Source organism: Acanthaster planci, linkage group LG21 (assembly GCF_054643075.1).
Source record: "Acanthaster planci isolate LZ-2023a linkage group LG21, COTS_SCS, whole genome shotgun sequence".
NCBI classification, from domain to species: domain Eukaryota; kingdom Metazoa; phylum Echinodermata; class Asteroidea; order Valvatida; family Acanthasteridae; genus Acanthaster; species Acanthaster planci.
The window spans coordinates 3,570,938-3,585,572 of NC_141797.1; the positions used below are offsets into that span (position 1 = coordinate 3,570,938).

General features: G+C 38.3%; 1 protein-coding gene across 3 annotated transcripts in view; it reads right to left on the reverse strand.

Annotated features, from left to right (window-relative positions):
• arhgap39 (Rho GTPase activating protein 39) overlaps positions 1-14,635 on the reverse strand; it is an 86,503-nt gene that overhangs the window by 67,438 nt on the left and 4,430 nt on the right. The gene's annotated exons all lie outside the window — the stretch shown is intronic.

Below are 14,635 nucleotides of genomic sequence, written 5' to 3' on the forward strand. Positions count from 1 at the left end.
TGTATCGGTATTGCTGCTGGTTGGGTGAGGTTGATCTTTTTTAATGATGAGGTACATGTACATGTAGACAGAAAAACTAATTTGACAGCAAAGCTGCTTTAAAACTTGGAACAAGCCATTTAAATTCAGAACAGAGAAAAACAAAAGAGGTACCGGTGCTGTAACTGCATGATTTTAGCTTTGCAAAGAAATCACTTAACTTAGCAAATATGTACATTTATACATGTACATGCTGAAGACACAGTGTATCATAATATGATGGGTGAACAAATTGGATTCTCCCTCAATCCTCCAAAAGCCTAAACAAATTTTGAAAATGTTACTTGAAGGTGTGCCTACTGCCTCAAACCTTCAAAATCCTCCGGCAATTCCTGTCATTATGTGCGAATGGCATTCTTGAGCAGTGCGGTTGATTCAAAAAGAAATTCCGGGCTGAATTTATGCATGACTGAACAAGAACAACTCAAGGTCTAACCCACGACCTTCACTCATGGCATCCTTTGCGATCAGCCATGCACTTTTGCCATTCACCCTCAATCTGCCAAAATCCTCCAAAACTGCCCGAAGGATTTCGGAGGACTGAGGAAGGTTAGGGTTAATGAAATTGCTATGCCACAATATGACATGAATATACATCACCCCAACTATTGCGTGTATGCAGAGAGAGCGCAGGACTCTAATGCATCATTCATAAAAGTTCAGGCAACGGCTATTTCTTAACCACTTTACAATTTCGCCTGGTGTCACATGCAAAAAGTACATGTACACACACACGCATATACATGTACATGTACCAGGCAAAATTAATGTTGAAGTCACAACCACATGTGAAACAGTCTTCAAGTTTCATGCTCCACTGCACCACGTGTGCAATAACCAATGAGGTTTGGTACCCAGACACAAGGGTACATGTATTTTACAGTTTATTTGTATGCGCATTTTCCCTTGTGTGGAAAGGTGCCCTTCTAAATGTACAGCGTGCTTAAAACACACAAGTTTGTACGTACAGTGTGGCTGTTTACTTTTTTACCTCTTTTCATGAGCTTTTGTGAAGAGTAAAAAACAAATCCAAAGTAAATGTCCTGACTGCTTTCTTGGCCGCAAAAAATGGACACTTTTATTTCAAAACAAGATATTGTCTATAGATAACAACTGCTTTATTACTACAGATCTACATGGCCATGTTGTTTCACTTTTTTCATTTTATCAGCACTTTCAATAAATCAATTTCAATGTTAAAGAAATATCAGTCATATCAATGTCAAAGTAAAATCTATATATCGGATATACATACGTACATACATATATACCATGTACAGTGTACTGCAAATGTACATGTTTGTTCATGTACAAGTACCTGGGTTTTGCTCTTTGTGATTTCTGCTTTAAATTGTATTGATATGAAAAACTGTGCAGTACATGGACACCAAGCTGTGATTTAGCCTCTGGCCCTTGACAGTTTAGTAATAACCCAGTATCCAATGGATGAATACCCACAAGCATGAACTGGTTAAGTTTCAACCATCTTCATCTGGCACCAGACTGCATTACCACCACCTACCGGTGTGTATGTATTTGCTCCATGCAGATGCCAGTTATACTTATCACATACAAAAATTATGTACGGCTTCCAGACTTCAATTAGCAAAGTATTCATCACTGCAGGGCTTTAATTGAAAACCTATGTGAAACTATTAAATTTCATCAGCAGTTCATGTTATTTGTTAGGTACAGATTCCACACATTCTGTTGACAGACTGTACATGTACATTGTCCACATTGCCTGAAGTTTTCTAAGTAGACAAGTGATTGGGACTGAAGGATTTCTGCATGGCATGGGACAGCCCAGGGCATCCTCATGTCAAGATGAACATTACTCAGTTTTAACATTCCGAGGACTGAAGATTAACTCTAAAAGAACTGGTATGGTGAAATCTGCCCCCCTTCCCCAACATTTGTAACAAAATCATTGCAGTGCATTCTTTCCGTGAATCAAACCTTCAAACATTTTTAAATAACATATTGCAGTCATTTTGACACTGTTTTTGTGAAAATCAGACGTGCTGGTGTCGCACCGTATCCATTTTTCCAACACAGGCCAACAAAAAATGTGACTCACTCTGTAAAAATGAGTCTTAGGTAGCCAGAGCCACTTTTTGAGTTTTCATGTGTATTTGAAAGAGCAAATTGAGTATTTTCAACCCGGAAGTTCAACCCGGAATGAACACAAAAAAATGTCATCTCGGGTTGAAAAATCTCCACCCTGGTTCAGAACAGGGTTGAGTTCAACCCGGGTTGAAATCAATCTCCAGGTTGATGCTGGGTTTGCGTGGGGTTGACAGTTTTGTGTGTGAATCGTCGCCAGTTTTCAACCCCGCGTCAACCCCATAATTTGTATCTCTGTCAGTGTAGTGTCATGCTTTTGTTACATCCCAATCCCAGTGACCCTGATTCCCATCCAACCAGGGCCTTTCAGATTAGAAATATTACTCAATCTCATACACTGTAAAACTTAACTACTGACCATTCATCAAGTTAATACCAGCGCAACATGCTGCGAATTTCATCTCTGGTGGCCCAGGTTCCAATCCTGCCAGGGGTACCACGGACGTACATTATCCAATGTACCATCAATGCTATGCATTCTGTTTGTAGCGAGCAGGGATTAAACACTGAGTAACTTATGCTAACTCTACAGAAGCTTTAAGTCTCCATACACAGTGCATGACATGTATACATGTTGTACATGTGTAATTCAACTAGACAGTCTCTGACCAGAGTTACATGTACCTGAGACATTCTGCGAAACCTTGCACAAAGGCTTCCACGGGAACATCAAGCTCAAGCTCAAAACTGAAAGGACCTTTTGCCCATCAATTAAATAGAACAGGCCTCCCCTGGGTTAATGCTATCACAAAAATGCTAGGTGTTGTACACATGTGCATTAACCATACAGATTTACATGTAGGAAGGCTTCTCGCACAATACCTGGCATGTTTGGATCAATTCATTTATTATGAATATGTGTAGTTTACAACGATTGTGATTTCTTGTGCAGTCTGGAATTCCACACGATATGTACCGGCAAGTGCAATAATGTACACACATTCATCACACACATATACAAAAAATTTTCACATACATGTATTTCCCCACAAGTGGACAATCATTTTCACATCTTGTGAAATGTGAGTGTGAATGTGAAAATGATTTCTTTTCACCAAATTTCCCACCAGATTCACAGTGTTAGCTTTGTAGAGTCTGCAGTCCACACTTCATACATTTGTAAATGTAGAGTATAATATTCAATGTTAACTTATACGAATAAACAGAAGATGCAGTTTGCATGTACATGTACAGCACACTAAACTCACAGAAAAGTTCAAGCCACCTCTGTGATTTGCACAAGAAACACTCATTAACATGTTTTATTTGACACTGAGTGCATGTACTGTACAACACTTTCCTAAAGAGGTTTGTTACTAATTAACCAATTAATCTGAGCTTGGATGAGCAATGGGCCATAATGATATGCATACGTACACGTTCATGTTCTTCAGTTGCCGTGGCAACCTTGCCAGAGAAATCATGTTGCTGGATGTTCTGTCCTAAAAAAAACACATCCCAGACCATTAATAATTCACAATACAAGTATGACTGAAAATTTAATCATAACAACTTTTTCTTGAGATTCTTCCTGCGCGTTGTAATTTTGGAGTGGCTAGCAAACCCAGACCAAGCTCAAACAAAAGGTGTAATCACTGCTCCACTTCCATGTGCATATACATGTACATGTTTGTACAGCATGCATGTACATTACAGACACCGAGAATGTGAGATTCAATTTCACAGAACCGAACACATCACAGATGGAAGACCGTTCCTCCTTTGTGTTGAGGAAAGTGAAGACTTAGTTTTCATCACCAGTTTCAACCATTTTTTCCCGTCTTTGCAAAAGGCGGGTCAATAGGGGATCCTTGTGAGTGATGTTTCTGGGGCATTGGGGTGTATTTAGGGTTATTTATTAAGGGAAGGCTGTCAGGCCTAGGAACAGCACTGGACTGGAAGTGTCCAACAAAGTGTTTAGTTTCAAAATTGTGGTATACCACAAGCGCAGAGGAATCAAGTGACTGGGAGAGTAGAAAGCTGTAAACTTGGATGTTGTAATATTTACTGCCACAGGCTCTTTATTGGGAGGGATAGGATGTAATTTTTTTATTGTCTTCAATTTAGGTTAACCCTCCTACGCTGAAGTCACTCTTTGGGTCACTTGGTAAACACCTCAAAGAAGCACAGCTGTGTCCTGTTGTGCACTGCACCAACATGCAAGAGAGTGACCTTGGGCACTTATGCATATTTGTGCTGTAAAACTAAAGGAGGGTTAATGTACAGAACTAAACATGGGATAATGAACCAGAGGAAGGAGCTTCTTTCAAAATTGTTTTCAGCACCAGTTTATTCATGCATACATGTACATATATGCGCAATGTATTATTCATTTCTATAAATAAATACATGTGTTAAAGTAAATGGGCCAATAACTGTCAAGCATGACTAGATACTAGTTGATCACTTGATGCCATTAATAGTTTGTAAGTCTCTGTTTACATGTATATATTTTTTTGACTTTTAATGTAAAGTCTGCATCATATCTCTTAGTATTCATAACTGCAACTCCCTACAACAGTTCAAATGTAAACTTAAATCTCATCTGTTTTCACTCTAGGTTTTTGGTCATCTGCTCCCACTAATTTTGTCTTAGCACCTGGTTTACTTTCCTGCAGTTGCTTTCTTTCCCAGCGCATTGTAACATCCGGAAAAATGCGCTTTATAAATATTATTATTATAATTATCATTGTCGTGCCAACTTGAATTTTTGTGGCGAGGGGGGCTTTTGACTCGTAAAAGTATTTAAACACGTATACATCTTCACACACTCCTCTTACGTAAAATCCCTTGAAATGTGCAGGACTCAATTCATCTGCATAATTGCATCAAGAAGCAAGTCCTGTCTGCTGCCACCTAATGGTACTCCCAAGAGAACACGTTTGGACGACCATGCAAATATCACCATCCAGCATCTCAGACAAGGAACTGCTCTTTATTAAGGTCACATGCAAGTCTGATTCTATTCTACTTGTTCTAAATTCAATTGATTTATTCAAAATGGTTGGCAATGCAAGCAGTTGTCCACTGGGAACGAACTGGCTGATGACAGAAAGCATGCTTCTGGATAAAGCTGTAATCATATTTATAAAGAAGCATTAAATTTATAGTCAGCCTTTAAACTGTGCCTACACGATGTAAGATACGAACAGATTTAGGGCATTATACATGTACATTGTACCTTCATCTGTTCACAAAGGACATCCATCAATACATGCACACATTTGCCTACATGTATCGGCATGTGTAATGCAGATACACCTGTGCGAGCTACATATATTGGCTTCCATCAGAATTAAGGCATTCAAAATAAATTGCAAATGTTCACGTTTATATGGGGCTCAATACTGCACTGGAATTTTACCAATTTCCCGGCCCATTCCACACACCTGCACTGATTTAGGAATCCAGACACAGCACAGATAACAATCTATCCCAAGGAGAGGATGAGATAGGTCTGCCTACTGTTAAGATGGACAAGATCAAGCAATTCCACAATGGACAACGGTCAAGATCATTACTGTTGGCCATTCAGAACTGTTTAGTGATTTAATGAGACAATTTTAATAACTCAGAAGTTCATCTGAAATGCAGAGGAAATTTACAAGTACTGATAAGTCGGCCTAAACTGCATGATGATATTTCTCATCTACCTGCACAGGCTGATTTATATTCTTGGTCATCTTGAGCAAAGGAACAAGTTCACACATGTACATTTAATAAATGTCATAAATTAAGCAAATGTCACAAATCAAATGTCCAGACATACATGTACATGTAGATTTGACTTTTTGTTCAGTTTTCAACCAAAGGAAGTCCCTGAGTGTTAGTTCTGGCAGTAAGTACTGGTACACGTATGTAACAAAATCTGCAAAACTTCTTTTAAATAAGCATTTTAGACAAAAATATTCTCAGTACTTGGCCATTTGGAGCCAAAATATTTTCAGCACCTTTGGCCATCATTCTATTTAATCCTAGCAAATTTTGACACAAATTAACTCTGACATATTCACAAAATGTACAGTAAGTAAGAGTTTATGAAACCCGCATTCAACATTTAGCAAACTTTTAACTTTTCAATTCTGGAAATATTGCTAGGCATCAGTGCCTGATCAACAGGAAACATTCCTTACAAACTAACATTAACAACTGAGACATCAGGTGTAACGTCACCAAAAATTTGAACTATCCATTTTAAGACCAGCTTGAGGAGGCCTGCATGCTGATTAAACTACAACCCTCTACAACAGGAAATGGGGATAAATGTCATGCTAAAGGCTGTTGTACCAGCAGTACTTTGGGACATCATCAGATCATGAGGCACAACTCAAAGTCAAGGTTACAAAGGAAAATACAAATATGAGCCATGATAGATGTACTGCTGACTTGTCCAATCTACATGTAACCACAGACCATGCATGTGAAAAGGTATTCCATAATCTGTAAGGAACCCTATTGGCTAGCATTTCGTGAAAACAGAATTTGAATGATGTGCACTGGGTTCGTACGCATACATGTACATGTAACTCTCAGACTCCCATATAACTCAAAATCCACCAAAAACGTTTGAAGGGTTTTGCAGGGTTGAGGAAAGAACAACTCAAGCAACATTTCCCCTTAGCAAACATGTACATGTACCTGTACATGGACTTCCCACAAGGCTTGATTTTTGAAAAATGAAGTGCACAGGATGAGGCATCAGGTCTCAGAAGCGTGGGGAGATTCCAAGCAAAATTACATGTACATTATACCCAGGGAAGTTAGGGTTAAAATTTACATGTACGTGTAGTCTATATGAGCCATGATTTTTCAGCACTTGTACAAATCTGAATGGACAATTCTCTTCCAATGTACAATGTAATGTACAAGTATTGATAACAAGGATGAACATGTACTTAGTACAACATACATGTGCATGTACATGTACATGTATGCCAACCCCTAATTCAGTTAAAATAATTTGATTGAAGTACAAAGATGAGAATTTCAGAACAATACTGAAGATCCTTTCAATTTCAACCTAAAGGAAATCTTCACCTGTGTACATATTTCCAACTCTGAGCTTTTCCTTTTTCCCTTGTTTTCATACACGTGATGATAGGTGAGATGCATGAACATGTACATGTATAACCCTACTGGTTTGTCCGTCATCCCTGCACCTGCATTTGGAGTCATGTCATTATTTGGGAACTGTTGTTAAGTTTACAATGGAGACAGTTAAGAGATCTCTGAGCAAGAAATGTCAGCCAAGTGCAGGCCAAGCAGGCCACAGCAGCACTACAATATGTAACACGAGACCAAAATGTATCATTTTCAAGGCCACTGTAGAAGGCAATTCAGCCTTCCTCAGCAAGCAAATTGAATTACATTTTGGAAGTACATGTAGCACAAATACTTCCAAAGTCTAATTACAATGTAACAGAAACTGAAGACATTTAATACAAAACAGGAAGTTTCACTTCCTACTTCCCACTCAGACAAAATATACACTACACATTACAGAGGAAAACAAGTCCATGCACTAAAGATAACATGGGTTTGTGTTATATTTGAATCTACCAAATGACAGCACATGTACAGTATAGATGTACATGTGTATGTACCGTACATGCCTGCAGGTACGTGTAAGTACATGTACATGTTGGAGCAAGGTACAGTGTATAATTATAATGCAGAGTCAAGCAACTGTTATTCCGGACTGTTACACGTATTATGGGACTAACATTCGTGTTGAAAATGTGCTAATCATTTCCTGTAAAAGTGGAACCTGAGATACCGGTAACTCAAGATACATGTAGTTCCTACATGAAGTAGGAATGGCTGCTAGTCTCAGCATCAATGTCTCAGGAGTCAGGGTTATACCGCTCTTAAATGGTAACCTCATCCCCCGAAATTAAAAACAAAAACTTCAAATATCCACATCCCTCCTCCCCTCAAAAACAAACCAAAACCCTCTGCACTGTGGCTTTTGCATCCTACAAAGACTTCAACACCAAATGTAAATTTAAGGTGATGACCTGTAGACTTTTCATTTCCCATTTAAACCAACCTTAAGTATTTCAGTAATTTCTTATTCCAGAGGTAGATGTATAGACAAATTGGACGAGACGCCATTCCAAGGGGCCATTTACACTCACGCAGCTGTCTCAACCTGAGCAAATGCACGCAGTATGGTAATTGACTACTGCCTATTGGTCAAAGAGGAATTTCACACATGCGCACTGCCTGCATGCCAACAGGATGGCCTCTTAGTAATGGCCTCTAATGTTGGTCATCAGATTTGTCTAGAAGTTTGTCGTGAAACTGAAACTGTCAGGAAAAAAAATGCCAATAACTGATACATCAACATCAGCAAATGACAGTCAACTAGAAACCGTGACTGACAAGAAGACTGTGTGAGCACTTCTCCAACAAATAACCTGGAAAATCACTCAAATCATCAGCTTAACAACGTGTATGTTAACCACTGTCCAGATGAAAATCCCATTTGGTCTGTGATGCGTATTTAAAATGCATCAACTGCATGAATATTTTACCAGATGAGTAGCGCTAAGAAATATTTGTAGACAGTCTATATTTGGTCATTGACAACAAAAGAGCCAGGTGAGGGGCGCAGAGGCTATAAATAACTTTCATTACAGGGGAAGTGGTATAATTCCTTCACCACATCAATGACACCCTCTCTCCGAGCTACATGTACCTAACTGAAAGGCTTGCCAAGACAAATCTGGATTATCTATCACTAATTCTGGATTACCCTTTTGCCAATCCCAGAATGGACAAAGTGTCCTTCAGAAAAGTATAGTTTTTTACTCAGTTTTCATGTCTTAACTATCACAGAGCCTATCACCAGAAGCCTACAGGTGCACTGCCCAACAAGATATTCACTCATAAAAATGCTTACAGTTAAACAGTTGGATTATAAAAATGCATTTATTACACCTCTTGTTTTCTTGTGTTCCTGCCAGCCGTGCAATTAATGAAAGCTTCCTGGTTGAGCAATGCCACCCAAGAGTAACGGTCCAGCTCCTTAATTAACCATCACCTACAGTGCATACCGTGCATGTACATGTACATTTACATCTACTTGCAGGACAGATCTTATAACACAAAATGTTGGAAGCATTGATTTGTTAATTAGTCGTGCGGCACCTGTTAACGAGATACTTCTTGACAATTGCAAATGTTCATGCATTCAATGCACTCTCAAGGCATGTGGCAAACTCTATGTACTTCCTGAAGGCTTATGCATGTTTCGCACTGGTACATGTACATGTACATTGTACATGAGTACATGTACCATACATGCACCAGTGCGTAAAAGTAAAAGAATACATGTACCTTCTGCGTGCAGGTTGATGTGCATCTTCATGTATACCAAAACCAAAAGCTAGCCAATTCCGGGGGAGGCAGAACAGTACCACACACTGTTAAAAAGACTCCAAGGCAGTGTGACTCAGGGTACATGTACACCGTACATGTACATGTATACACATGCTAATGACTCCAGACAATGTGCAATCATCCAGATACAAATTTTTACACAATATGTATTTATGTATGTACCGGTACTAGCCCAGACCAGCATGAAAAGGGCTTTAAAAGTAAGTAAAAACAATGCAATCAAAGTGTTCACTTCAAGACCGATACCTCTGCTACTTGATACAGTATAAATTTACATACTTTCTCAAAAAGTAGTAAATGGTGAAAAGTTGATAAGATACATGTGTATTCAGAGTACCGGTATACTTGGAAGTCTCCTTCATTAAAGTTCATGAACAGGTACAACGCCCTTGTGGTCTGAGGATACAAGTCACCATGGCAATTACTGATCCAAGACACTTTTGTCAATGTAATTACATGTACATACATGTACATGAACTAGTAACTTGACGGCCTTCAGGAATGCCAAAGGCCAGCTTATTACATGCTGGCTTGTTTTCAAAAGAGGCAGCATGTTTATTTGTCCACAGCTTGAGGAAGGACCCATCAAAATCTTATCTATTTATTTAAATAAGGACAAACTGTGTATACGGTCACCGCAACAATTTTTGAGTCTGTCCTTGTGATGTGTATAAGATTTATGTCATTTATTATTTCATTTTTCCCATGACAGGCTCTATGTAAGCTGCTCTGGAGCTGTCGCTGCAGTGTTTGTTTGATTAGCAAGATTTTATTTACTTTGATGAAAAAAAAAATTGAGTATTCAGTTTCTAGTTTCAGATGTAGTAAATACGTAATTTTAGAATGTTTTCATTTCAAACCTGCATTTAACTATAAAAATGCCAAGCTACAAATCCATATTCACAATGTATTCACATTTCATCCAAAATTAGCAGTTTGCTGGGCAATTTTCTAAACAATTTTCTGAGCAATAATAATAATTATGATAAAATGACGACAAAAGGTCTGGATTATATGAAAGGATTAAGACAAAAGTTCAGGTCCAACTGGTAATCTCAATATATACATATACATAATACATACATATATACATAATATAATACATACATATATACATAATACTAATATATACATGTACATACATACTCTTCCATGTACAGTGTACCTGTACATGTACCCCGGTACATAAACTCAGTCTGGGTTGATAAATATTATTGCACAACCTACAAATACATGTACCAGGTACATGTATGTTTGAAAACAAATAGGCTGCTGAAAGGACAGTCTGGCATCCCTCTGTCAAAACCCAAACAGAACAGTGGCTCTGCACCACTGGCACCTACTGTACGGTATGTACATGTACATTTACATGTGTGTATACATGTACATTGTACCTGTAGATGTACCATTTGTAACAAAGTGCACTTGCAAACATTACTGTACATACAGTGTACTGTAGTTTTCTGTACAGGTAATGCATACAAACTACATGTACAAGTGAATTAAAACAACCCCTTTGAATAGAGTATACATGTATGCAAAACTAATCTATCAGAAGATAGAGGATGATTCATTCATTAAATTAAGGCTTGGAATGTTTTTATTGATGGGGGATCATGTAACAGCTGGGAACATATTTAAAATAATCTGGCACAAAAGTGCCCTGGCAAACACACACAATGTCCTTGGCAGTTTTTAAGCTTAATCAAGACCAATTTGATGAAGTTCCGGATATTTCCACGTAGTGGAAATGCCTACAGCCTTGAAATAAAATGCATTGTAAGGTTCATGTTTTGTACATGATGTGAAACCATCGAGCAAGGACACATGTAAGCAGAATTATGTATTTGTTTGTAGCAGAGGAACTGAATCAAACCAGTCTCCTGCACAACAGTGTGCCAAAGTTTACAACATAGTACCAGATATACTTGAGATTTAACAGTTGATATTCTGCATTAGAATGGGACAAATTAATGTTGGATTTTGTGGAATTATGCAGTATGACAGTCATGTTTTTCTCACGGTCTATTCCTCCAAGGCTACATGTACATTCCTGGAAATCAGTCTCGGCACTACTGAGACTAGTATAGTCACACAGATGTTTAGAACCACCCATACAAAATGCGTCAACTTGAAGAAAAACCAATCATGGCAACTTATGTTTATTTTCAATGCATAGCCTTGGTACATGTATCTTGGTTAAACAGCTATTCCAGTGCTTCCACTACAATTCCATAATTTCAAATATTAACAGTCTCATATTTAGTGTGCCCTCCTTTACTTCTAATTACTTAGACTGGCTCGTTTTACCCATGATGCCTTACAGACAAAATGTCATACAAGACCTGCCTTTGCAAAAAATTTCATTCAAACGGGTATACAGCCCTACATTGATGTTATGCACCACACTGTAAAAACATGTTAAGTAATCATTCAATGAGACAATGTAATGCAGGCCCAGCAACAGAAATACTGGCACCAATCAAATTCCAGATGGTCTTAAACTTTTGCAAATGACTATCCATGGACATTTGTGTTGACTGCTTCATACCAAATGTTTGTCATAAAAACCAGCTTGTCACTACTGTTCTATTCTGTTGTATACGTATAAATTTACTGGTGGCAGAGTTATCACGGGAGTAGTTTTGGCTATGAATAGGCCCACCTGTAGCTTCAAACATTGTTTTTGAATAGTTTTCCTTTCCTGGTTTGTTTCATGCACCACTCCACTGCAGGTCTAAAGATCTCTGACTCAACAAACGGTGAATCTCAGAAATGTGAACTTTTGACACCCAATCCAAGGTTATGTCCTCACCAAACACTGCTATGTACAGTGTACTGTCTATCACTGTCACCTTGTACATGTGCAAGTACATGAATGCAGCAACAATGTGTAACTTGTGAAAACTCCATGATCATGTTTCAATGCAAAGTTGTTTTTGTTCCAATGTAAAGTTGATCTATATCGACATATACTGGGTACATTGTACAGAGTACATACATGTAGGGTTTGTGATCTGGGAAGGTCGGCCATGTGGGGCAGGTGAACTTGATGGCTGAAGAAAATGTACATGTACATTCATTGACACACTTTATGTTCAGTGAATTTGTGCACGGTGTAGCAGTGGTACACAAATGCTGCTCATTTTATATCTTGATCTACTTACAGGTCATTTTCAGTGACATTAATTGTACAATACAGAGGGTGAAATTGACCAAAAAAAGGTGCTTGGACATCATCTTTGTTTCTGCCACATCAAGGTCACATCAGCTAGCCTGCAAAGGATGTCCAACTCTACAAATTCTCTTACCCTTGTACATGTGTACAGTACAAGCACTGTGCATGTACCTGTACACTGTACATTCATGTGCCGTTATTGATGAAGTTGAGTAGGACAGGTTGTTGGTGGCATTCTTCACATTATTCTTTTCAAATTCCATGGTTAACCAAGGTAGACTACATACATGTACATGTATAGCTTCTGTTTGACGAATTGGGACAAAGTTCCAAGTCTGTAAACTTGCAATACAGTGCAGACAAAAGGGCAAACTCAAAATGAAATACAAAATTGTATAAAAGTAGTGGTATAAATACAGGTAGCAGGGTTGGTGTGACAATCCCCGTAACTAAAAAAGGGCGGAGTAGGAAGGAGATGAGAAAGACGTGGCTAGGTGACATTATTGCTCACAAATTTAATTTAAGTATGTCCTGAAAACAAATAAACGAATTAAATTGGGTTTTAACAAATTTTGGCTTGTAAGTTCCATTGAATATTCCGATTTTAAAGGACAATTCTGATATTTGGTAATTCTTTGCGAGCTGTTTGCACATACAATATACCTGTACAAACAAGGACACCAATGGACGACTAACACTCAGGGCTCTTCTACATGTACATGGTATACATGTAACACTTGGTGTGTGAGTTTGATTTGCAACACTCAAGATAATTGGAACATTTGGGGAATTCAGGGTATCCCTCGGTTAACGTCTCAATCTTCATATAATCGTGGTTGAGCGGTGGAATTAAAGCATGCAAAGCGCATGGAAACCACTCTGTTCTGGCCAGCCACAGTTAATTAGGCCACTTTTCCTGTGACCTAGGCATTTTCCATCAATCACACTTTACCATAGGGTACCATCAGAGGTTAGTGGGTTTATTACTTGGTCTAGAAATGTCAAGAGACGGAACTTTCAGTTTAAGTTCAGTGAAATTTCCTTTTTGATAAACATCTATCCATGTACGTGTGCGCCAAAACTGACAGATGTTTTTTTTCATTCGTACAAACTTCGCAACAAATCTACAATTTTTATTTCTTCCAAGACTGAACACACTCTCTCTTTTCTTTCTTTCCTTTTTATAATTCTTGTTTTCATTTTTTCAAAGAATGAGTGTACACAGGTATTTGTATACATGCACTATATAATGAACATGGTAAGTTCATGCAACTTGTACATACAGCACACTATGTACATTGTACATGTACATGTACATAATACTCTGTACATGTGCTGCAGTGTGTATTCCAATAACCTGCAGAGTAACATACCAATAACCAACAGTGATCACTAGTGCAAGAAGGTATTTCAACAATGCAACAAGTACTGTACATGTACATCTCATAAAATATGTGTATGGTACCTATACATGTAACTGTGAAATACTCAACTGAACTGTTAGTGTTACTAACAGCAGGCCTTACGACAAGTTTCCCAAAACTGCTTCAACAAAAGCTGAACATTTGGTCAGTTCTTAACATACATACATGTATGCCATTCATCTCCTCTAAGCTACGGCAGAAAGTGGTTTCACCAACATACCGGTACCTGTACATGTACAAAGTACATGTACATGTCATGTATATATGCATCTACATGTACAATGTACCGATATCTACACTGACCAACTTAAACACAAACCACCGATGAGAATAAAGTCTTTTGACACATGTCACTACATGTTGCTCCACAGCAACATTTTCCAGCTTACCACTGCCTTCAGTATCACACTGTGTGTTTAATTAACCCTAACACTCCTCAGTCCTCCAACAGGTGAAGGATTGA